Here is a 23,365-nt window from a genome sequence, read left to right on the forward strand (position 1 = left end):
TGGCATATTGTTTTTTGTCAAGAGTTTAGTGTTATAGTTTTAAAATACAATTGTATTTATTCTGTCAATTAAACTTGCTAGATCATTTGTTGAGCCAATTACTGTGTTCATCATTGCTCCCTGTAATACATATACATCCCTAGGCATCACCTTCCTTCTTTAATGAAATTATTATATTGGGGCAACTTTGGTGGTAAAGCCTTATAGTTTTGTTTGTAATTTTTTGTCACTCTCTACTGATGCTTTATCTATGCATAACACTCTTGGTGGGGACAGTTATGTTCCCTCAGCACTTTTGAAGGTATTTCTGTCTTGTCCTATAACTTCAGTGAAAACTCCACTATCTTCTGTCTTTATCAGTGGGAAATCTGTCTTGTTTCTTTGAGAGAATTTAAAAGATTTTCATTAACACTGATATTCTCCATATTCAGTACTGTCTGGATAACTTTTTTTTATTGTCCCTGCTCAATGCTTACGAAGTTGCATACTTTCTCTTCAAATGTCACTTGGGGCACACAATATAACACCAAACACATGTACGTATGGACAGGACAAAACAGATGCCAAAGGTCATGGAAGGAAGACTTGGTAATCAGAGACTCCACAGAGCACAGTCATGTTGAATTAAATAGTCCAGGCTAAGAAGATGATAAGTGAGGCCAGGGGGATGGAGGTAGGAAGCAGTGTCCCACAGATGTCTCAAAACCCACCTTAAATCTGGGGCACAGGACTGATTGACCACGAAAGGGTCTTTTCTTCCTGTTCATTTCAGTCGGTAATTTGGAAATGGGCCATCAGTGCCTCCCTTAGGTGACATAGAAACCCAGGGCCTCCAAGCTCATTTAGTGAGAGAAGATTGCGGAAATATAGGACCAGGAAACAGGCCCAAAGGGATTCATTACCATCCTGTTTCCTGGACCAGCCTTTCCAGGGAAGGCCATTTCAGCTGAGAGGCTAGGCTAAGTCCCTCTAAACACAGGGGTGGAACACAGGGAGTGGGATCGTGGGATGAGGAAACTGAGCAGCCTCTCCCAGGACAGGCCCTGGCTCCATGATGGCCCCAGGGACAGTGAGGTCAGTCATTGCAGGGTCCCTTTGGAGCAGCCCTTCTAATATCTACTTCCTCCCGATTCCCACTGCTTTCATTTTTTCTCCCAGATCCCAGCAAGAGTAAATAAAATTCTGAGCATCAGTACCCATGAACTCTGTCTGACTAATGCACAATAGATAGATGAAACTTTTACTTGAGGAGCTATGTGACAGAAGCAGTTTCTTTTAATTTTCCATAGGTGTAAAAACAGGAAAGCTATACTCTTGTTCCGTAGAAGCTCTCCAAGTCAGAAGGATTCAGTTGGCTCTGTCAGCAAGTATTGCATTTCCAGAGCAGACCTATAGAAGAACTGAAGGAATGAAAGGTGTCCTAACTGACCTTGGTCAGACCCCTCAGACTTGTAACATCGCTTAGCAAAATCGAACCTATTGGATACGGCTGAAAAAGTCCCATCTTCCTTCTCGTTTTCGACTGCCTCTTCCTTGACCCTCAAACAATCCCCAGGGTTGTCCATGTGGTTAGGCCGCTGTTATTTAACCACCTCAGGTAAGAGTATTGTCTCACTTTCAGGGAAGGGTGCAGTCTTGCGGAATTTTGACTTGAGAAATGGAGCCCAGTGCAGATCCCAAGAACTTCAGCTACTCTGTCTTCCAGGTTCTCTGGTGCTTGGGCTCTGTACCTCATCACAAACTCCTCTATTCTTTGTTTTCTAAATATGAGGAGGAATCAGTGAGGCTACACTGGGGAAGATTCTATGCTACATCCCAGATTCTATGCTACATCCCAGGGAAGATTCTATGCTACATCCCAGACCAGGGTATCTGCTTCCTGGTGGTATCATCAGGATCTGTCTTTAGACCTTTAGACTTTACTGGCGTCTGATAAAAATATTTGTAGCTATGTTATAATATATGCCTCTGAAGGACCATTTAAGATCAGATGATAGTTTTGTGACATGCTTTAGTACCTCTTTACTATTAAAATTCTGTGGACCTTGTAGAAGTCAATGGAAACAAGTGAAATGTCAAAATATGTGACATAATAGAGGAAAGTGAGTTTTAGAAATATGCTTCACTGACAGACTTCTTAAGATATATTCAAAGTTGGATTTATCTGCCCAGTTTCCATGGTGCGTGTAACTGATTTCCGTCCATCTCGTGTCCCTGTTCTAGAAAGCTTCCCTCTGGGAGTGGGTCCCAGACTCCCATGGCAGCTTTCAGAGCAGGAGCTCTTTTTCCTCCCCCTGTGGCTCCTCAGTGCGGTGTGGATACCCTGGCTCTGCAGTTTGGGGACCTAAGATGGTGAAAGAGAGGGGAGCTAAGGTTAATGAGCTTGATTACAAATACAACACATGCTCTTTTTTCTCCTAAAATTTTCCCTATTTCTCCCCCAAACAATCTGAGCTTCCTTATCAATTCCTTATGTTTTTCATATTTCTGAATAATCCCAGGGTCACATTTATTATAATATGTTATAAAAGAAACAGCTATGTTTGCCTTGATTTTAAAGATTAAGTTCTGAAAGTGACATCACCTCAAGCACACTATTCCATAGTCTCAGACAATCTAAATTCTCTTCCCTCTTTGTTACATGGAGAGTGTAGGGCTGGTCTAGTGAACTAAGGTATACACTTTAGCTCTTCTAATAAGGCTGTTTCTACAGCTTTGAGGGCTGCAAATCAATGTGGACATATGGTATATGGAAAAAAATAATGAGGTACATTATTGATGTCACACTGATGCTCTTGTTTTAGTATTTCATACTCAAAATAGGTACACAGAACAGTGACTGGGTACTTAAATCATCAGTCAACATTATACCTAAAGCACAGGTATAAGAATTATTAAGAGCATGGATACCTGAATATTGATATATTGTAATGAGAAAGTTGATTTGAATTTCTGGGGAGATACATGTTCAGGTTTGATGCCCTGAATAATATTCTCATCTAGTGATCTTTGAATATTTAGCTGTTAATGTGATGCTTGTTCTCCATTCAGATGGTTCTTTTCAAGATACTTAAAAGATTCAGAAACAGAGATCAAGAAATAAAATTAGCTACCAGTGGGAAAGGAATCACCATATTGGACCCATATTGGTCATTCTATGGGGCCTCTGATGTTACAAAATGTTGCAACCATCTTAACAAAAATTCACCTAGAATCTACCTGGTTCCAGGCAACTAAAGAAACAACACAGAATGGAGCACTGGAACTCCACCCTGGGAAGTGGCTTCATATTGATGGGGATTCTGAATGACAGTGGGTCTCCTGAGATGATCTGTGCTACAATCACTGTCCTGTAGATGATGATTTATTTTTATATGATGATAGAAATTACCAAATTGTTTGTCTGTTTTGATAATGTACCCCCTTCCCCTTAGATTTGGAGTTGTTTACTGGAACAATGAGAATGTTAGATTCATATTTGTGTTCTCATCATGCCTTAATCTGCCTTGATCTCTGACTGTCCCTATTCCCGTTTCCATCTATTTCTGTTTTTATTTTAGTCTCTGAGTATGTTGTTGTATCTCCCTGTCTACCCATTTCTCTCCTTTTCCTTCACTTACCTGTCTCCTTGAGGCCAAGCTCCTGTCTTCAGTTTTCTCCAGAGAGATGAGCGACAAAGCAGGGCAGGTTCCCTCCCAGAGTCTGGCAGTTTGCTTATTGAAATCTCCAGCCTAGACTTCAGCTCCTTCTGTGGTAAAAGGGCAAGTAGGAAGTGAAAAACTGGTTTCTCTTTAGCTTTTTTTTTTTCCCTCTTTTATAAGATCAGCTGATTTTAAAGAATCCTTCTCATTTATTTATTCATTCATTCATTTATAATTGTGATTTATATTTATTTATATAATTATGATTAGATAATTGTGAATTATAATTGTGTTTACATTGTGATTCCTGGTTGTTAAGGTTATTGCAAATGGAAGACTAATGTTGGGGGGGAGCGGTGTGTGTGCATGTTTATTTATGGTGGCCTGGGGTGAGCACCAGATAAAGAACATGGGAGAAACAGGATAGGGAAACAATTTCAGAAAAGAGACAAGGGCGCTTTAGAACATCTTCCTCAGGGAACTTGCTTTAACTGCTTTAATGTTCTCGCTGTGTGATTGATTTGAAAATTAACAAAGTTTCAAAATTGTATTAGCTGATGTGGGTGATTCAACACTACCGTGAGCTAAATTCTGAAAAGCATACTGTGTGTTTATAGTGAGAAAGAGAATTTTACTGTTCTCTAATTTCATATTAGAGCTTTTGTAGTAGTTTAGTTGCTAAGTCATGTCTGACTTTTGCAACCCCATAGACTGTAGCCTGCCAGGCTCCTCTGTCCATGGGGTTCTCCAGGCAAGAATACTGGAGGGGGGGCCATTTTCTTATCCAGGGGATCTTCCAAAGCAAGGAATTGAACCCAGGTCTTCTGCATTGCAGACAGATTCTTTGACTGAGCTACAAGGGAAGCAGAGTTTTTGAGTAATGTTAAAAATCTGTTTTCCCTTACACATCTCATGTAAAGCATTTTGTTTCATTGATTATTATCTTACCCCATGATTTAAGTCATTATGATTTTGCTTGTGAACAGTACTGCCTGCTGCATTGTTCTCTGTTTCAAGCTGTATATGTCTGCACATGTCTTCCTGGAGGGGAACCTCATACTCATTTTCCCAGGACCTCTAGAAAGTCTCCCCACGCCATCTCATGTTTCCCCTTCCACCCCCAGGGCACCTGTGCGTCTCCCCTGCCGGGACCTCACTGAGCTGGCCGGGTGTGCGCCCAGAGCGCTGACCCCACTGCCGACGCTCCTGTCAGTGCGCTGCTCTCTCACTGTGCTTGTCCACTCACGTCTCCCCAACCGCAGACCTCCCCCCTCCCTGTGTTCCTCCCAGTTGTGGGCGATCTGTCTTATTCATCTTTGTATCCCACACTTAGTGCATGAACCATAGAGATGAACAAAATGTCATGATTGAACAAGAAAATGATTGGTCTGTTTGAGCCTGTGTCTCCAGTTATATGTGAGAATATTAACAGCTATTTCAGTGAGTGACATGAGACACAAGGAAGGGATAAGAAGGGCTGGAATGGTACCCTTCCAATAACACTTCCCTTTTCCTACTTTTAGAATAGGAATGAAAGTGTTTTCTAGTAGGCCAGAGTTTCAATGTCAGCCATTAGTTGGAGTCCAGGATCCAGCAGTTCCTAGCTATATTTGCTTATGAGTGTGGAGAGGGTGACCTAAGTAAGGAGGAGCCGTCGAGCAGTGGAATGAATTTGCGTCAGTAGCACCATCCACTCACAGAATATTAATGAGGATAAAATGAGGGAGGTTAATCTCACCCAGTGCTTGGCCTGTAGTGGACGTTCACGTATGAACTCTTGTCCCCAGCACACAATTGGTTTGATGATCAAATCTGTCAGAACAAGAAATATCAAGGGAAGTGTCTTTAGCGGCGAAGTTCCCTCACTGTTTATCCTGCACTTCTGAGTATTTCTGTTACCTGCGTGTCTTTGCGATTCTTGTTTTGGGCTCTGTGTCAGTGCCCATCTTCTCTATTGCTATGCTTTGGGTCTAGAGATCACAGAGTCTGTCTGTTGTACCTCAGATTCTGTCACAGAGTGAGCAGATTTTCTGTACCTGGTAAGATTTCAGTAAATGTATAAATTAATGAAGGAGTAAAAGCAATCCCTTAGAATAAAATCAGATTTGAAAGCAAGTTTATTTCACCACACATTTACCTCCCATTACTCCGTGTCAATGCCCAATACAGAAAACAGACTTTTGCTTTCTTTTTCACTTTTCTCTCAATTCCAGGAAATGTTTGTTTTTAAGATGAACTTCGGTTAAATGACTAGTGACTGTTTTTGAAAGATGTTTTCTCCAGGGCTTTTTTGTTTCTTTTTTTATTGCCAGTTTTTAACTTAAGTTCTCTTTGAAAAGTTATAGCCTTATTCTGAATAAACTGAGCAAAAAGGAAATCACCCAGTCCTCCACAGTGATAACAGAGAGAGCCCAGCACCCAGGGCTGGAACTAGGGTGAGGCAAGAGAAGAGTTTAGGCTACAAGGGAACTTGCGATGAGAGAGATTTGAATTTTGTAGTCTCGGTGCCTCACCTGTTTCACCCTAATTTCAGCCCTTCTTTTAGCTTCAGCTAAAACTCCTGGCATGAACCAATCCATCTCTATCCCATTGATTACAGAGAAAACAGCAGCTGAGATCACTGGGTCTCTCTTGCCTGACATCTTCCCCTGATTCTTTCCTTCTAATTGGCTCTTCTTTGACTAAGAGAACATGTCCGTTAAGAGACTCTGTTGGCTTCTTCTGAAATCAGGTGGGTGATACTTGCCAACAAAAAAAGGGGTGGTGGTATTTTTCTTTTCCCCCTTTTATTTCTTTTGGCTAGTCAAATAATTTAAATGATATAAGACATTCACAGTAGAAAATAAGTTTAATAGCTATGTCTGGAGAATTAACAGAGGCATGGAAAATTTGAAAGATACTAAGGCAAGGTGTGGTACATTTATAAATCATACTGGACTAAGGAGAAAGAGGTCAGAGTCTGGGACTTCAAAGGGAAGTAAAGTAATTCACAGGAAAACGTAGAGATTTAATGTTTGTTAAACAAATGTTTGCAGGTCAATCTAGAGAGAATAGGACACAGGACTTCCATCAAACTGGCCTTGCTAAGTTCCTCCCTGTTTTGCACACCTAGTTCATAGTATACTATAGTTGTATACAGTGTTGTATAGTTATCTATAGTGGTATCCCCCTCCTGGAACAGGCTCTATATTCTGTTCTCTTAGGCAGTTAGGTAGAAGTTCAAAGTTTCTTTCTGAGTCTTTTGGAACTTCCTTACCTTCAGGTTGAAATAATCTACACCCCGAAGTGGCACCTGTTGGGTCACCTGCACTGTGTCCCATCAAAGAGAGGAAGAAAAAAATCAGACAACCTAAGTGTTTTAGAAAAAACAAAACAGTTTTCCTTCGTTTCAAGGAAGCCACTGGCTTCACCTGTCAGTTTCAGGCAGTAGATCCCCAGATTACCCTCAACTTCTGTATGCCTGGCTATAAATCAGAAGTTCCCGAAAGCTGCCTCTTCAGGTTTTGCTGTACTTGATAGAGCAACTTCTAAAACTCAGGGAAGACTTATGTTTACTAGTTGAGTAAAGAATGTGATAAAGGATACAGATGGACAGACAGATGAAGAGATACACATGTTGAGGTCTGGGTGGGTTCTGTCCCTGTGGAGTAGGGGTCCATCCCTCTTTTGGTAATATATGAATGTGTTCACCAAACTGAAAGCCCTTCAAACCCCATGCTCTTGGAATTTCATGTAGGCTTTCTCACATAGGATTCCTCTATTTTAAAGTTAATTTCCAGCAGCTCTCTGGAGAATGGGAAGTGAAGGACTGAACATATGAAACTTCTAAATATGGCTTTGTCTTTCTGGTGACCATCTCCCATCCAGGGGCACAACCAGAGTTGCCTCATTAAAACAAAAGTACTTCTACCATTCTTACTACTTAGGAATTTATAAGCATTTCAAGAAACCTATTTTATCAATTGGGACAAATATCAACTAGATATTTCTTATTATAAATAACAGAATAACACAGGGAAAGGCACAGAGGCATCAGATCCTGCCTTCATTGGGCTTCTCCGCCTACCTCTCAGGGCAGTGCCCAGCTGCAACCAGCAGGGCTTTGGTAGGTAAGTAGAGGTAGAAAGGAAGAGCGTCCTCTTCTGTGAACCCTGAGATTTTCCTGCTTCTGCTGTCTGATCCTACTTCCAGTCTACTCCCTTTAGAAAACATGAATTTCTAAGCGAATATTTAGGTGGCATTATCCTTGCAGATGACAGGGATATAAAAATTTGGGCTGATTTGTCAAGTTTAGGGATGGTTATCAGTACTAATCTCCTTAAAGGTATGTATTTACATGGAATGTGGACCTGAACTCCAATGTTGTTACTTTCTAATTATGCAAACTTTGGTCACTCATTTAATCTTTCTCCATTTTTCAGTAACTAAGGTGGACCCTGTAGGGCTTTCCCAAAACCAAACCGCCTGCCCTCCCATGTGCTCCATCTGCCTCTTTGTAGAAAAGCTTTAGTCTCCCAGGTCTCTCCTGAGTCCCCAAAGGCTGGCTTAAGACTTGATTTAAAGACTGAATTTGTAGTAACAAAAAATAGCAGCTGGGCCAGGAGAACTGGTAACAATTTAAACAACAGATCAGCCATATAGCAGTTACAGGATCTTTAGTTTCTTCCTGAAGTACATAGATAATGGTGTCTGATACAACTTCCTGGGTTGTTTTGCAAATACTAGAAAACCTCCACCAGATCTAAGAAGTTAACTGCCTTATGACTATGAGAACATGGCCCCCAGACTGATTGGAGTCTGAGGATTGATGCTGTTAACCCCTATGACACCAACTTGTTATATCACCATCAGCTAATCAGAGAATTATGCACAAGCTGATCACACACCTGTGATTCTCTCCCTCACTTTGCCTTTAAAAAAAAAAAAAAGCCTTTTCTGAAATCTACTGGGGACTCTGGACCTCTTGAGCCCATATGACTCCTTGTATGGCTCTGTAATAAATGCAGCATGTTTCGCAGTTCAGCTGGTGAAGAATCTGCCTGCAGTGTGGGAGACCCCGGTTTGATTCCTGGGTAGGGAAGATGCCCAGGAGAAGGGATAGACGACCCACTCCAGTATTCTTGGGCTTCTCTGGTGGCTCATCTAGTAAAGAATCAGCCTGCAATGTGGGAGACCTGGGTTCCATCCCTGGGTTGGGAAGATCCCCTGGAGAAGTGAACAGCTATCCACTCCAGTATTCTGGCCTAAAGAATTCCATGGACTGTATAGTTCCTGGGTATAGTATGCAAAGAGTTGGATAGGACTGAGTGACTTTCACTTTCACTTTCCTTCACCAAAACTTGGTGTCAGTAGATTGGCTTTACATGTGCTAATGGACTCAAGTTTGTAATAGTTCAGTAACATTTCTCTCCCGACTTTTCATTATGTTGATGAAATGAGAATTCTGGGGCGTAACCCAAGGTAGAGGCTCAAAATATTAGTTTTTTCCATCTCTTTTTCCCAATTAAGTTCTGCTTAAAGGAATCTCCAGTGTAAACTCCATCTCAGTCTCAGACGGAGGTACTGAAACTGATTTTGCAAAACTGAAGGGGTCTCAGACAGTAAAGAATCCATTTGCAGTGCAGGAGTCCTGGGTTCAATCCCTGGGTCAGGAAGATCCCTGGAGAAGGGAATGGCTATCTACTCCAGTATTCTTGCCTGAAGAATTCCATGGACAAAGGAGCCTGGCAGTCTACAGTCCATGGGGTTGCAAAGAGTTGGACATGAGTGAGCAACTAACTTTCACTTTCACACTGTGTGAAACAGAAGATGGAATTCAAGGAATCTTCCATCACCAAGCCAAGCAGAGAACTTACTGTGCCTTTCTAGATATTATGATAGGTTTTATAATTGATGATATTGAAATACTTTAGAACCAAGGGTAAATATCCATCAATATGAATCTAGAAGAGCAAACGTAGAAAATTTACAGTGGTTGGGGGTATAGAGTGGCCCCCATTTCAGAAGAACCTGAGGGATTTTCAGAATAGCGAGAAAGCATGCAAAGGGAAAGTAAGTCAGAAGCTTAATTTAGAGTGTCCACCATGGAAGTGGTAAGAATGAATTTAGGGAAGAGCTCCCAGTAATGTGGGAGCAGTCGTGGATTTTGCTGGCTCTGAAAGGGATTCAGTTGCATTTTGGTACCACTCATGAATATTGAAAACTTTAGAAGAGATTACTAATTACTAAAGGTATCCCTTGGGTTTGGGGTCAGATAGGAGGGGGAAGCAGATCCAGGATTTTTGCCAGTTTGGTCAAATAGAGACTTGGAGTTGGTGTAATTTGAGATACCATTTTAGGGGAATATTTTTGAACCCTCAATGTGATTATCACAGACATGTTAGAATATATGCTTTATTGAGTCCTAAAACATGTGCTGCTTCAGTTCGTCCAGGGTCTAGTAATTACTAACTATATTTAGGTGTGTGGGGCTACCTAAGTAAGAAATAGTCCAGTGTTGGAATGATTTTCCAGTAGCACTAGCTACCTCACATAACATTAATGAGGATAAATGAGATAGGTCAGTCCCACCCAGTGCTTGACCTGAAGCAGGTATTCAAATATGAATCCTTTTCTCCCCCAGCACATGATTTGTTTGAAGATGAAATGTGTCCAAACAAGAGATATCAAATATAGTGTCTTCAGCTGCAGTGTTCCTTCAGTGTTTACTTTGAACCTGAGTATTTCTATATGAGTGGAGTTTTCTTTTTTCTTTTTGCACTCAATACTGGGCCTTGTATCAGCCTGTGTCGTATCTATTGCTGTGCTGTGGAGAGATCACAGAGTCTGTGTTTGATGTACCTTAGATTCTCACAACGTGAGCACATTTTCTATATGTGGTAAGATTTCAGGAAATGATAAATTAACTAGGGGGTAAAGCAATCCTTTGAACTGAAAATCAGATTCACAAACAAGTTTATTTCACCACATAGCTGCTGCTTGTTACTCAGGCCACTCCCAGTGTGAGAACAGACTTTTGGTTTCATTTCTCAGTCTGATGGCAAATTCCAGAAATGTTTTTAACATACATGTTTGTTAAGTGATTGGTAAAGAATTTGAGGAGCCCTGTGTTAGGAAGGAGAATGAAGATCAAATATACATTTCTTATTATTAATCACAATATCACACCAGGGAAAGACACAGAGGCATCAGATCCTGCCTTCAGTGGCCTTCTCTCCCTCTCAGGGCAGTGCCCAGCTGCAGACAGTAGGGCTTTGCTTGCTGGAGGACATAGAAAGGAAGAGCATCCTCTTCTTCTCCTGTGAACCCTGAATTTTTCCTATTTCTGCTGTCTGATCATACCTCCATTCTACTCACTTCAGAAAACATGGAGTTCTGAGGAAATTATCAGGTGGCATTATGCTTGCCGATGACAGGGATCTGAAAATTTGGGCTGATTTGTCCAGTTAAGAGATAGCTATTATCATTAGTCCCCACTCTTTTCTCACTACTTTCTAACTCTGTGATCTTGGACTTCATCTTTCAGTTTTTCTTTCCTCTTACCACTTTACATTGGGTAAATCAAATGAGATAATTTCAGTGCTTTACCTGAAGTAGGGACTCAAATTTAATTCTTTCCATCCCTCCTTCCCATTTAAATCTTGGTCAAAGGACCTTCCAGTGTAAATTCCATCTCAGCCTCCTGTGGGGATGTAAAACAGAAGATGGAATTCAAGGAAGCTTCCCCCACCAAGCAAAGGGGAAACCTCTTAGACATTTCTGGACATCATGCTGTGCTGTGCTAAGTTGTGTCCAACTCTTTGCGACCCCATGAACTGTAGCCCACCAGGCTCCTCTGTCCATGGGGGTTCTCCAAGCAAGAATACCAGAGTGGGTTGCCATTTCCTTCTCCAAGGGATATTCCCAACCCAGGGATCGAACCCAGGTCTCCCACATTGCAGGTGGATTCTTTACTGTCTGAGCCACCAGGGAAGCCTATAATTTCCTATAATAAATGGTATTGAGCACTCTAGGATCCAGGATCAGTATTCACCAATAAGGATCTGGAAGTGTCAATGTAGAGAACTTGCAGTGAATGGGGATTTAGGATGGCCCCCATTGTGGAGGATCCTGAGGAATTTTCAGAATGGCTGGGTAAAGGACAAAGGGCAATTGAGTCAGGAGACTAACTCAAAGAGTAGCCCCCAGGGTAGTGGTAGGGATGGACTTAGGGAAGCGCTTCCAGTAATATGGCAGCCACTGTGGACTTTGCTGACTCTGCAGGGGATTGACTTACATTCTGGTAACACCAGTGAATATTGAGAGCATTAGAAGAGATTGTTAATCACTAAAGGTACTCCTGGGACTTGGGGTCATATTTGAGGGAGAAACAGGTCCAAGATTTTGTTAGTTTAGTCAAATAGAGATTTGGATTTGATGTAATATGAGATACAATTTTAGGGGATCATTTTTGAACCTGGTTTATTGTTTACATATCCAATTCAAGCAATTATTTGGTCTACCATGAGATGTATTCTGGGAGAGATCAAGATGGCAGAGTAGGAGTATGTGGAGCTCACTGTTCACAATGAACACATCAGAAATTCATCTACATGTGGAATAATTCTCACTAAAACATAACATGAAACTGGCTGAAGGAATCTTATACAATCAAGGCTCTTGGAAAGATCTCATGTTATCAGGTAGGTTGGGAAGAGAAGTGATTGGGTTGGGACCTGTGCCCTTAGAATGGAACTCAGTGGAAAAGGGAGAGCCCACAGGTGGGCATCCACTCTGGGTCATGAGGAGGTTGAGTCACAGACTTGCCCTCCTAGTCTCGAGGTCCTATGCATAGCGGGCAAGCCCCATTGGCTGATTGGAGAACTTTGAAGAACAGATAAAAAGGCTACAGAAACCTCAGTTCCACTCATGAACAATTCCTCTCTCAGGGTGGAGAGACATCCACCCTAGCAGCTGCCTCACCATACTCCTCAGTCCCAACTGGAGTGAATACCCTGGCCCTGTGCATTTTACTTCACAGAGTGGCGCAAACCTAGGGCTTCCAGGAGCAGGGAAAATACTCAACCTTGGAATGCAGAGGCCACCCATTCCCAGGGCAGAGCGCCAGTGGGTAGGTATCAGCCAATGCTGGCCCTTACTCAGGGAGTGCCCCACAAGCAGCCCAAACTTCCGATTGCAGTGCAGCTGCCAGGATTCTCATGACTGTCTCATTGTGCATCCCCGTTCCAAGCAAACGCTCCATCCACTTACTCTACACTTTACACATGGCATTAGATCTGGGGTAGCTAGGACAGGGGAAAAGGTAACCATGGGCTGTATCTGCATGGATACACTGATGCCTCCAAAGGCAGAGCATAGGACCTCAGTAGGTGCAGAAACCCCACTTACTCCTCATTCCCTTCCTTTGTGGCAAAGGTTCTGGAACAGGGAGACAGAAAGCATAACTTTAAGGAAACAGAGCAAACACAAGACTGGCCCTAAGGACTTCCACATCAGCAACTTGGGATCAGACCCCACCCTTGAAATGGTGGAATGGCCACTGAGTAGAGAGAAGTCCCATAGGCAGAGAGGAAGTTCTCATAGCCTGCAGAAAGACTGCAGGCTGTAGCTCCACCATATCTAGTCCCTCCTCTACCAAGGTGATAGCTGCCAGTGCACGCTGAGGAAAGGCAGCTGATGTCCATGTCAAATTCAGCTCCTCACCAAAGGCACTGGACACATTTAATATGTATAGAAGTTCTTCCACAAAAGAATACCCCTTCAGGACCACAGTAATTGTTTCACCTAGATTGACAGAGGCAGAGGATGTTAAGGAAAAATAAGAAAGCAGAAGAACTACTCTAAAATGAAAGAGAAAGACACAACTCCAGGAAAAACAACAACAACAGCAAAACAAATAAACAATTTACCAGATAAAGATTTCAGAAATTGGCACTAAAAATGTTAACTGAATAAGGGAAGATGATTGATCTAAATAATGATCATTTCAATAAGGAATTATATTAAAAGACCCAATCAAAAATAGATGATTCAATATCTGAGTGAAAAAAAAAAAACACTAGAAGGAGTGAAGATTAAGTAGCAGATTAAGTGGTTCAGAAGAACACAAACATTGTCTGGAAGATAGAGTAATGGAAATCATCTAATCAGAACAGCAGAACAAAATTCAAATTTAAAAAAATATAAGGAATCTAAGAAATCTCTGGGAAGCCATTAAATTTGCCAACATTCACATTATAGATGTTCCAACAGAAGAAGAGAGAGAAGAAAATGGAAAGTGTATTTGAAGAAATTATGCCTGAAAACAACCCAAACCTGAAGAAGAAAACAGATATGCAGGTATAGAAAGCACAGAGGGTCCCAAACAAGATAAACCTGAACAGACCCACAGCAAGGTATATCATAATTATACTGGCAGTAATTAAAGAGAATTCTAAAGGCAGCAAGAGAAAAGGTTATATACAAGGGAACCTCTCTAAAGCTACCATCTGATTTCTCTGCAGAAACTTTGCAGGCCAGAAGCAAATGGCACGATGTATTCAAAGTGGTGTAAGGGAAAACCCTGCAACCCAGGGTACTCTATCCAGTAAGACTGTCATTTAGACTAGAAGGAGAGATAAAGAACTTAGACAAGCAAGACTAAAATAATTCCACAATAATAGACCTACCCTGAAACAAATGCTGAAGGGTCTTCTCTCAACCAAAAAGAATTAAGAGTCATAGGAAAAGAAAAATCCCAACAGGAAAGACAACTATACACTAAGGACTGAAGATCACTTCAACAGGCAGGTACACAGATTAAAAAGCAAAAAACTGGCCAAGTAGTATTCCATTTTATATAGGTACCACTCCTTCTGATGTAAGACCGAAAGAGAAAAGCAAGTATAGCAACACATATATAAGTAATTTAGAAACACTGTCCTGTTGAACCTATTTGCAGGATAAAAATAAGGATGCAGATGTAGAGAATGCACTTGTGGACACATGCGGGGAAGGAGAGGGAGAGATGAATTAAGAGAGTAGCCCTGATATACGTACATCACCAAGTGTAAAATAGAAGCTGCTATTTTATATAACACAGGAGGCTCAACCCAGTGCTCTCTGATGACATAGAGGGGTGGGATGTGATACGATGACAAAATGAATTTTACAAATTCAGTGCTATCAGAGGCCAAAGCAAAATGTCTGGCTTTGTTCTCAGGAAAAAGTAAAATCTGTCATAACAAAACCTGTGAATTCTTCAAAAGGCATTATGCTTACCAGTTATCATTTGTGGACATATTTCCACAAGGGAATATATATATATATATACACATATATATGTATATATATATTTTTTTTAAGATAAATTTTTAGGGAATATAAATAACTTTAGGAAACTCCCCAATATTATGGGTTTCCATGGTGGCTCAGATGGTGAAAGATTTGTCTGCAATGCAGGAGACGTGGGTGGGAGGCACAGGAAAAAATATATATGTAAAATAAATTCTTAGGGAATATATATAGTCTTTTAGGAAACTCTCCAATATTATTAGGTTGGTGCAAAATAACTGTGGTTTCAGATTGTGAATTTTAAACCATTGTAAGTAGGCTCAAACACATCTTTATTAATCAAAATAGGAACCATTACAATCAACACGTTTTTGCCAATGAAAAATAAGTTTATTTATTCCTGTGACATAAAAATGCATGCTTTGAGTTTTGACAAACTCTTCGAAAGATTGTTCCATCTCTGCTGGTTGTGGAAGTCTTTTCTCTACAACAAGTTGTTGAGATGCTTGAAGTGGTAGTCAGTTGGCAAGAGTTCAGGTAAATATTGGGCTTCCCGGGTGACGCAGTGGTAAAGAATCTCCTGCCAACGCAAGAGATGCAGGTTTGATTCCTGGGTTGGGAAGATCCCCTGGAGTAGGAAATGGCAACTCACTTCAGTATTTTTGCATGGAAAATCAGCCCAGAGGTGGGCTACAGTCCATGGGGTCACAAAGAGTTAGCATGACTGAGCACACACAGGTGAATATGGAGGATGAGGCAAAACTTTGTAGTCCAATTCATTCAACATTTGAAGTGTTGGCTGTGTGACATGCGGTTGGGCATTGTCTTGGAGAACAGTTGGACCCTTTCTATTGGCCAATGCTGGCTGCAGGCATCGAGGTTTTCAGTTTTTCCGTGCATTTCATCAATTTGCTGAGCATACTTCTCAGATTTACTAATGGTTTCGCTAGGATTCAGAAAGCTGTCATGGATGAGACCAGCAGCAGGCAACCAAACAGTGACCATGACCTTATTCTGGTGCAGGTTTGGCTTTGGGAAGTGCTTTGAAGCTTCTTCTCAGTCTGACCACTGAGCTGGTCATCATTGGTTGTTGAATAAAATCCACTTTTCATTGCACATCACAATCTGATTGAGAAATGGTTTGTTGTTATTGTGTAGAATAAGAGAAGATGACACTTCACAACAATGACTTTTTAATATTTTGGTCAGCTTACGAGGCACCCATTTATCAAGCTTTTTCACCTTTCCAATTTGCTTCAAGTGCCAGCCAACCATAGAATGGTCGATATTGAGGTCTTTAGCAACTTCCTGCGTAGTTGTAAGAGGATCAGCTTTGATGATGGTCCTCAATTGGTCATTGCCTACTTCCAGTGGCCAGCAACTACTCTCTCACCTTCAAGGCTCTTGTCTCCTTTGCAAAACTTCTTGAAATACTGCTGCACTGTGCATTCGTTAGCAGTTCCTGGGCCAAATGTGTTGATGTTGCACGTTGTCTCCACTGCTTTACAACCCATCTGAATTCATATAAGAAAATTGCTAGAATTTGCTTTTTGTCTAATATAATTTCCATAGTCTAAAATAAATAGAAAATACACAGAAAGTAATGTCATTAGCAAAATAACATAAAGTGAGAAATGCGCTTTAAAATGATGTGCAAAAAGACAGAAATATAGATCAATGGAACAAAATAGAAAGCCCAGAGATCAATCCACACACCTATGGACACCTTATCTTTGACAAAGAAGGCAAGAATATACAATGGAGAAAAGACAATCTCTTTAACAAGTGGTGCTGGGAAAACTTGTCAACCACTTGTAAAAGAATGAAACTAGAACACTTTCTAACACCATACACAAAAATAAACTCAAAATGGATTAAAGATCTAAATGTAAGACCAGAAACTATAAAAGTCCTAGAGGAAAACATAGACAAAACACTCTCCGACATAAATCACAGCAGGATCCTCTATGACCCACCTCCCAGAATATTGGAAATAAAAGCAAAAATAAACAAATGGGACCTAATTAAACTTAAAAGCTTCTGCACAACAAAGGAAACTATAAGCAAGGTGAAAAGACAGCCTTCAGAATGGGAGGAAATAATAGCAAATGAAGCAACAGACAAAGGATTAATCTCAAAAAAAGCAACACCTACAGCTCAATTCCAGAAAAATAAAAAACCCAATTAAAAAATGGGCTAAAGAACTAAACAGACATTTCTCCAAAGAAGACATACAGATGGCTAACAAACACATGAAAAGATGCTCAACATCACTCATTATCAGAAAAATGCAAATCAAAACCTCAATAAGGACCATTACACGCCAGTCAGAATGGCTGCTATCCAAAAGTCTACAAGCAATAAATGCTGGAGAGGGTGTGGAGAAAAGGGAACCCTCTTACACTGTTGGTGGGAATGCAAACTAGTACAGCCACTATGGAGAATATTGTGGAGATTCCTTTAAAAACTGGAAATAGAACTGCCATATGACCCAGCAATCCCGCTGCTGGGCATACACACTGAGGAAACCAGATCTGAAAGAGACACGTGTGCCCCAATGTCCAGTGAAGCACAGTTTATAATAGCCAGGACATGGAAGCAACCTAGATGTCCATCAGCAGACGAATGGATAAGAAAGCTGCGGTACATATACACAATGGAATATTACTCAGCCATTAAAAAAATACATTTGAATCAGTTCTAATGAGATGGATGAAACTGGAGCCCATTATACAGAGTGAAGTAAGCCAGAGAGATAAACACCAATACAGTATACTAACGCATATATATGGAATTTAGAAAGATGGTAATGAACACCCTGTATGCGAGACAGCAAGAGAGGCACAGATGTATTGAACAGAGTCTTTTGGACTCTGTGGGAGAGGGAGAGGGTGGGGTCATACGGGAGAATGGCATTGAAAAATGTAAATTATCATATGTGAAACGAATTGCCAGTCCAGGTTTGATGCGTGATACAGGATGCTCGGGGCTGGTTCACTGGGATGACCCCGAGGGATGGGATGGGGAGGGAGGTGGGAGGGGGGTTCAGGATGGGGAACACATGTACACCCATGGCAGATTCAAGTCAATGTATGGCAAAACCAATACAATGTTGAAAAGTAAAATAAAAAAAAAAAAAGTAAAATAAATAAATTAAAAATAATAATACTAAGGAAAAAAATACCTATGTGAAATTAAAGCATAAATTAGTAATACTAAAAAATAAATACATTTTCTGAATAAAAAAAATAAAATGATGTGCAATATAACCACATTTATTTAAAAATGTATTCTAATATCTAAAAATAGCAAAGTTGAGCAATGTTAAACCACAATTGTTAATAGCTTGTCTTTCTTTACTGATTTCATTTATTTTGTCTCTCTTTTTCTTCCTTGATGTGTTTCACTAGAGGTTTATCAATTTTATCTCAGCAAAGAACTAGCTTAGTTTCATTGATCTTTTCACTTGTTTTTTTCAGTCACTATTTCAATTATTTCTTCTCAAGCTTACTATTTTTCTTTTATGAACTTCAGGTTTTGTTTGTACTTTTTATTCTCATTCCTCTAGGGATGAGGTTAGTTTGTTTATTTGAGAATGCTTTTTTGGTTTGTTTTCTTTGCTGCTGCTGCTGCTGCTAAGTCGCTTCAGTCGGGTAGGCCTATATTACTACCACCTCCCTGTTAGAGCTTCTTTTGTTCTGCCTCATAGTTTTTGGAGCATTGTGTTTTCATTTTCAGTTGTCTTGAGGTTGTTTTTTAAATTTTATCTTGATTTCTTCAAGGACCATTTATTGTTTAGTAACATGTTGTTTAGACCACAAGTTTATGATTTTTCTGCGGTTTTTGGGTACATTCTTGCTTTATCCTGTTGTGGTCAGTCAAGATAGTTGATATAATTTTAGTTTTCTTAAATATACTAAGACTTGTTTTGTGGAGCTGCATATGATTTATTGTAGAGAATGTTTCTTGGGCACTTGAAAAGAATATGTATTCTGTTTTATTTGAATGAAATATTTTTTTCTGTATCTAATAAGTCAGCCTGATCAAATGCACTGTTTAAGGCCCATATTTCTTTATTGATTTTCTGCCTGGATCATCTGTCAGTGATGTGAGTGGGCTTTTAAATTCCTATACTTTTACTGTATTACAGTTCATTTCTGCCTTTATGCCTGTTAATATTTGCTTTATGTACTTAGGGGACACCTGTATTGGTTGAATTGATAGTTACAAGTTTGAAAATAAGACCTGGGTCCATAAGAAATCAATTGACATTCAAATTTCAATTTTATGTCCTTTCTTTTGGTAGAGAAGTCATTATGCAACACATATATAAGATAAAGTGCCTACATGCAGAATATGGAAAGAACTATGAAATCACCACGAAAGGAATATGGATGAAGACTTGAGCAGGCACTTTATAAAAGTGAATATTCAAGTAGTCACACGGAATGAAGGAAGTTCAGTCTCAGCAGTAATCAGGGAAATGCAAACTATAGTGAGTTATTACTACTACATAGTCCAGAGTGGCTAAAATTTAAGAGTGATAATAGTGTTAATAAACATGAGAAGCAACGGAAACACTCGTATATTGCTAATAATGTTATAAATTTGCACAGCTACTTTAAAAATTGGCTGGTATTCTCTCCTAAAGTTGAAGAGATATCTAGATATGTAGATAAATTATTACCCAAAAATTATTCTCCAGGTATATACCTAATGGAAATGTGTGAGTAAATGCAACAAAAGACATGTGCAAGAATTCTTAGAGCAGCAGTATTTAAATAAACATGAGCTGAAGAAAATTCAAATGTTTGCAGTAGTATAATGGATAAATGAATTGTGATATATAATGGAATATTATGCAATGATGAAAAACCCAACTGTAGCTCCATTGAGTAACAGATAAATTTCCCAAACATTGTTGAGTGAATGGAAGTCAGACACAAAACAATTAAACTGAATCATTCAATTTGCCTGTTCAAAAACAGAACTCATCTATGGTGTTGAACCTCTGGAATAGAAAGGGTATAGTTATTAGAAGAGGACATGTTGTAAGGGAGGTGATTCTAGGAGGTTGGTATGTCCTGTAACTTTTCCTCCATGGTGGTTAAATTGATGTTTGTTATGGAATAATTCCATGAGCTGTACACGTGTAATTTGTGTTGTTGTTGTTTTCGTAGTATAACTCTGTATTTCCATTAAAAATAGGTTTAAAAAATCACATCTTTTATAGCCTCCTGACTCTCCAAGAGTTATTTCTCTTTCATTCTATGAGTAGGTGTGACATAATGAATCAAGGACCCCCCCAGAAAGATATCCATTTTCTAATCCTCAGAACCTGTGAATATATGGCTTTACATGGCAAAAAGAATTTTTCAGGTGTGACTAAGATATTGAGACTGGGAAATTATTATGGTCTATCCGGTTGTGATGAATGTAATCAGAAGGGTCCTTATGAGAGGGAGGTGTGGGGGTCAGAGGTAGAGTGATGTTTCATGGGGACAACTTGACTGGTCACTGACAGCTTTGAAGATGAAAGGAGATTGTCAGCTTAGGAAGGAGGACAGCCTCTAGAAGCTGGAAAAGGCAAGAAAACAGACTTTCCTTTAGAGCCTCCAAAAGGAATGCAGCTTTGCCAATAATTTGTGTTTAGTCTTATAAGACTCAATTTTGGATATATCACCTCTAGAACTATAAGAGAATTAACCTGTTGTTTTAAGTCACCAAATGTGTGGTAATTTGTTACAGTAGCAGTAGGAAACTAAAAGTAGTTCATGGGCAGTGTACTCTTGACAGGTACACTGACCATAATAGGTGCTTGTAAATTGTACTGAATGTATGATCAAGCTTCAAAAGTGTCATTCCTCAGTATGGGTAAGGGGATTTTTGAAATAAATAAGGATGTTGAGAATTCAAGACCAGTATGATGTGATGTGACCAGGCAGCTTCTACTAGTGTCTTTCCCTCTAATCTTTAAACTTCCTTAAACATGAAAGATTAGAGTCTGGAGATGAAGGAAAAGAGCACAGGGTTTGCAGTTATCAGGCACAACAAAATTGGAGAGGAGGATGCAGATGAAGATGGCATGACTAGAACTTTCCCTTAGTCTGTGAAAGGCATTTGTTGTCAAGAGGGAGATTAGAATATTTTACAAAAGAAATGTGCAAAGAAATAAGATGGAAGTATTAATGCTCTTGACATCCCTAATGGATTTTGTTGTTGTAGTTCAACCACTCAGTCGTGTCCGACTCTTTGCAATCCCATGGACTGCAACTGCAGCACACCAGACTTCCCTGTCCTTCACCATCTCCCATAGCTTGCTCAAACTCATATCCATTGAGTTGATGATGCCATCCAACCATCTTGTCATCTGTCATCCCCTTCTCCTCCTGCCATCAATCTTTCCCAGCAGAATGGTCTTTTCTAATGAGTCTGTTCTTCACAACAAGTGGCCAAACAATTGGAGCTTCAGCATCAGTCCTTCCAATGAATATTGAGGATTGATTTCCTTTAGGATTGACTGGTCTGATCTCCTTGCAGTCCAAGGGACTCTCAAGAATCTTCTCCAACACCACAGTTCAAAAGCATCAATTCTTCAGCGCTCAGCCTTCTTTATGGTCCAGCTCTCAAATCCATACATGACTACTGGAAAAACCATAGCTTTGACTATAGGACCTATGTTGGCAAAGTAGTATCTCTAGTTTTCCTTATGCTGTTTAGGTTTGTCATAGCTTTTCTTCAAAGGAACCAGCATCTTTTAATTTCATGGCTGCAATCACCATCCACTGTCATTTTGGAGCCCAAGAAAATAAAGTCTGTCACCATTTCCATTGTTTCCCCATCTATTTGCCATGAAGTGCTGGGGCTGAATGCTATGATCTTCCTTTTTTGGAATGTTGAGTTTTAAGCCAACTTTTTCACTCTCCTCTTTCACTCTCATCAAGAGACTCTTTAGTTCCTCTTCACTTTCTGCCATGAGGGTGGTGTCATCTGCTTTTCTGAGGTTATTGATATTGCTCCCAGCAATCTTGATTCCAACTTGTGCTTCATACAGCCCAGCATTTCACATGATGTACCCTGCCTATAAGTTAAATAAGCAGGGTGACAGTATATATCCTTTTCATACTCCTTTCCCAATTTTGAACCAGTCCATTGCTCCATGTCCCGTTCTAACTGTTGCTTCCTGACCAGCACACAGGTTTCGCAGAAGGCAGGTAAGTTGGTGTGATTCTCCCATCACTTTAAGAATTTTCGACAGTTTGTTTTTATCAACAGAGTTAAACGCTTTAGCATAATCAATGAAGCAGATGTTTTTCTAGAATTTCCTTGCTTTTTCTATGACCCAGCAGATGTTGGCAATTTGATCTTTGGTTCCTCTGTCTTTTCTAAATCCATCTTGAACATATGGAAGTTGTTGGTTCACGTTGAACAACTAGGCATGCTGAGGCCTAGCTTGGAGAATTTTGAGCATTTCTTTGCTAGGGAGTGAGATGAGTCCTATTGTGTTTTGAGCATTCTTTGGCATTGCCTTTCTTTGGGATTAGAATGAAAACTGACCTTTTCCAGTCCTGTGGCCACTGCTGAGTTTTCCACATCTGCTGGCACACTGAGTGCAGCACTGTCACAGCATCATCGTTTATGGTTTGAAAGAGCTCAGCTGAAATTCCGTCACCTCCACTAGCTTTGTTCTAAGGTCTGCTTGACTTAGCACTCCAGGATGTCTGGATCTAGGTGCGTGATCACACCATCGTGGTAATCTGGGTCATTAAGATCTTTTATGTCTAGTACTTCTGTGTATTCTTGCCACCTCTTCTTAATATCTTCTGCTTCTGTTCAGTTCAGTTCAGTCACTCAGTTGTGTCCATTCTGCGACCCCATGAATCGTAGCATGCCAGGCCACACTGTCCATCACCAACTCCTGGACTTTACCCAAAGTCATGTCCATCGTGTCAGTGATGCCATCTAGCCATCTCATCCTCTGTTGTCCCCTTCTCCTCCTGCCCCCAATCTATCCCAGCATCAGGGTCTTTTCCAATGAGTCAACTCTTCACATGAGGTGGCCAAAATATTGGAATTTCAGCTTCAGCATCAGTCCTTCCAGTGAACACCCAGGACTGATCTCCTTTAGGATGGACTGGTTGGATCTCCTTGCAGTCCAAGGAACTCTCAAGAGTCTTCTCCAACACCACAGTTCAAAAGCATCAGTTCTCCAGCACTCAGCTTTCTTCACAGTCCAACTTTCACATCCATACATGACCACTGAAAAAGCCATAGCCTTGACTAGACAGACCTTTGTTGGCAAAGTAATGTCTCTGCTTTTTAATATGCTATCTAGGTTGGTCATAACTTTCCTTCCAAGGAGTAAGCATCTTTTAATTTAATGGCTGCAATCACCATCTGCAGTGATTTTGGAGTCCTCCAAAATAAAGTCTGACACTGTTTCCACTGTTTCC

At 40.3% G+C, this 23,365-nt stretch overlaps 1 long non-coding RNA gene and 1 pseudogene across 1 annotated transcript; both read right to left on the reverse strand.

The window, feature by feature from the left end:
* Positions 1 to 2,157: 2,157 nt before the first annotated feature.
* LOC122695347 lies at positions 2,158 to 5,454 on the reverse strand. The gene is made up of 3 exons (XR_006341350.1): positions 5,380 to 5,454; positions 3,621 to 3,748; positions 2,158 to 2,344 (listed from the first exon to the last, which is right to left on the reverse strand). It is a non-coding gene; the product is annotated as an uncharacterized LOC122695347 (long non-coding RNA).
* Positions 5,455 to 15,247: 9,793 nt separating this feature from the next.
* On the reverse strand, positions 15,248 to 16,482 carry LOC122695272 (annotated as a pseudogene).
* Positions 16,483 to 23,365: the final 6,883 nt, after the last annotated feature.

This window comes from Cervus elaphus, chromosome 1 (genome assembly GCF_910594005.1).
Source record: "Cervus elaphus chromosome 1, mCerEla1.1, whole genome shotgun sequence".
Lineage (NCBI taxonomy): Eukaryota > Metazoa > Chordata > Mammalia > Artiodactyla > Cervidae > Cervus > Cervus elaphus.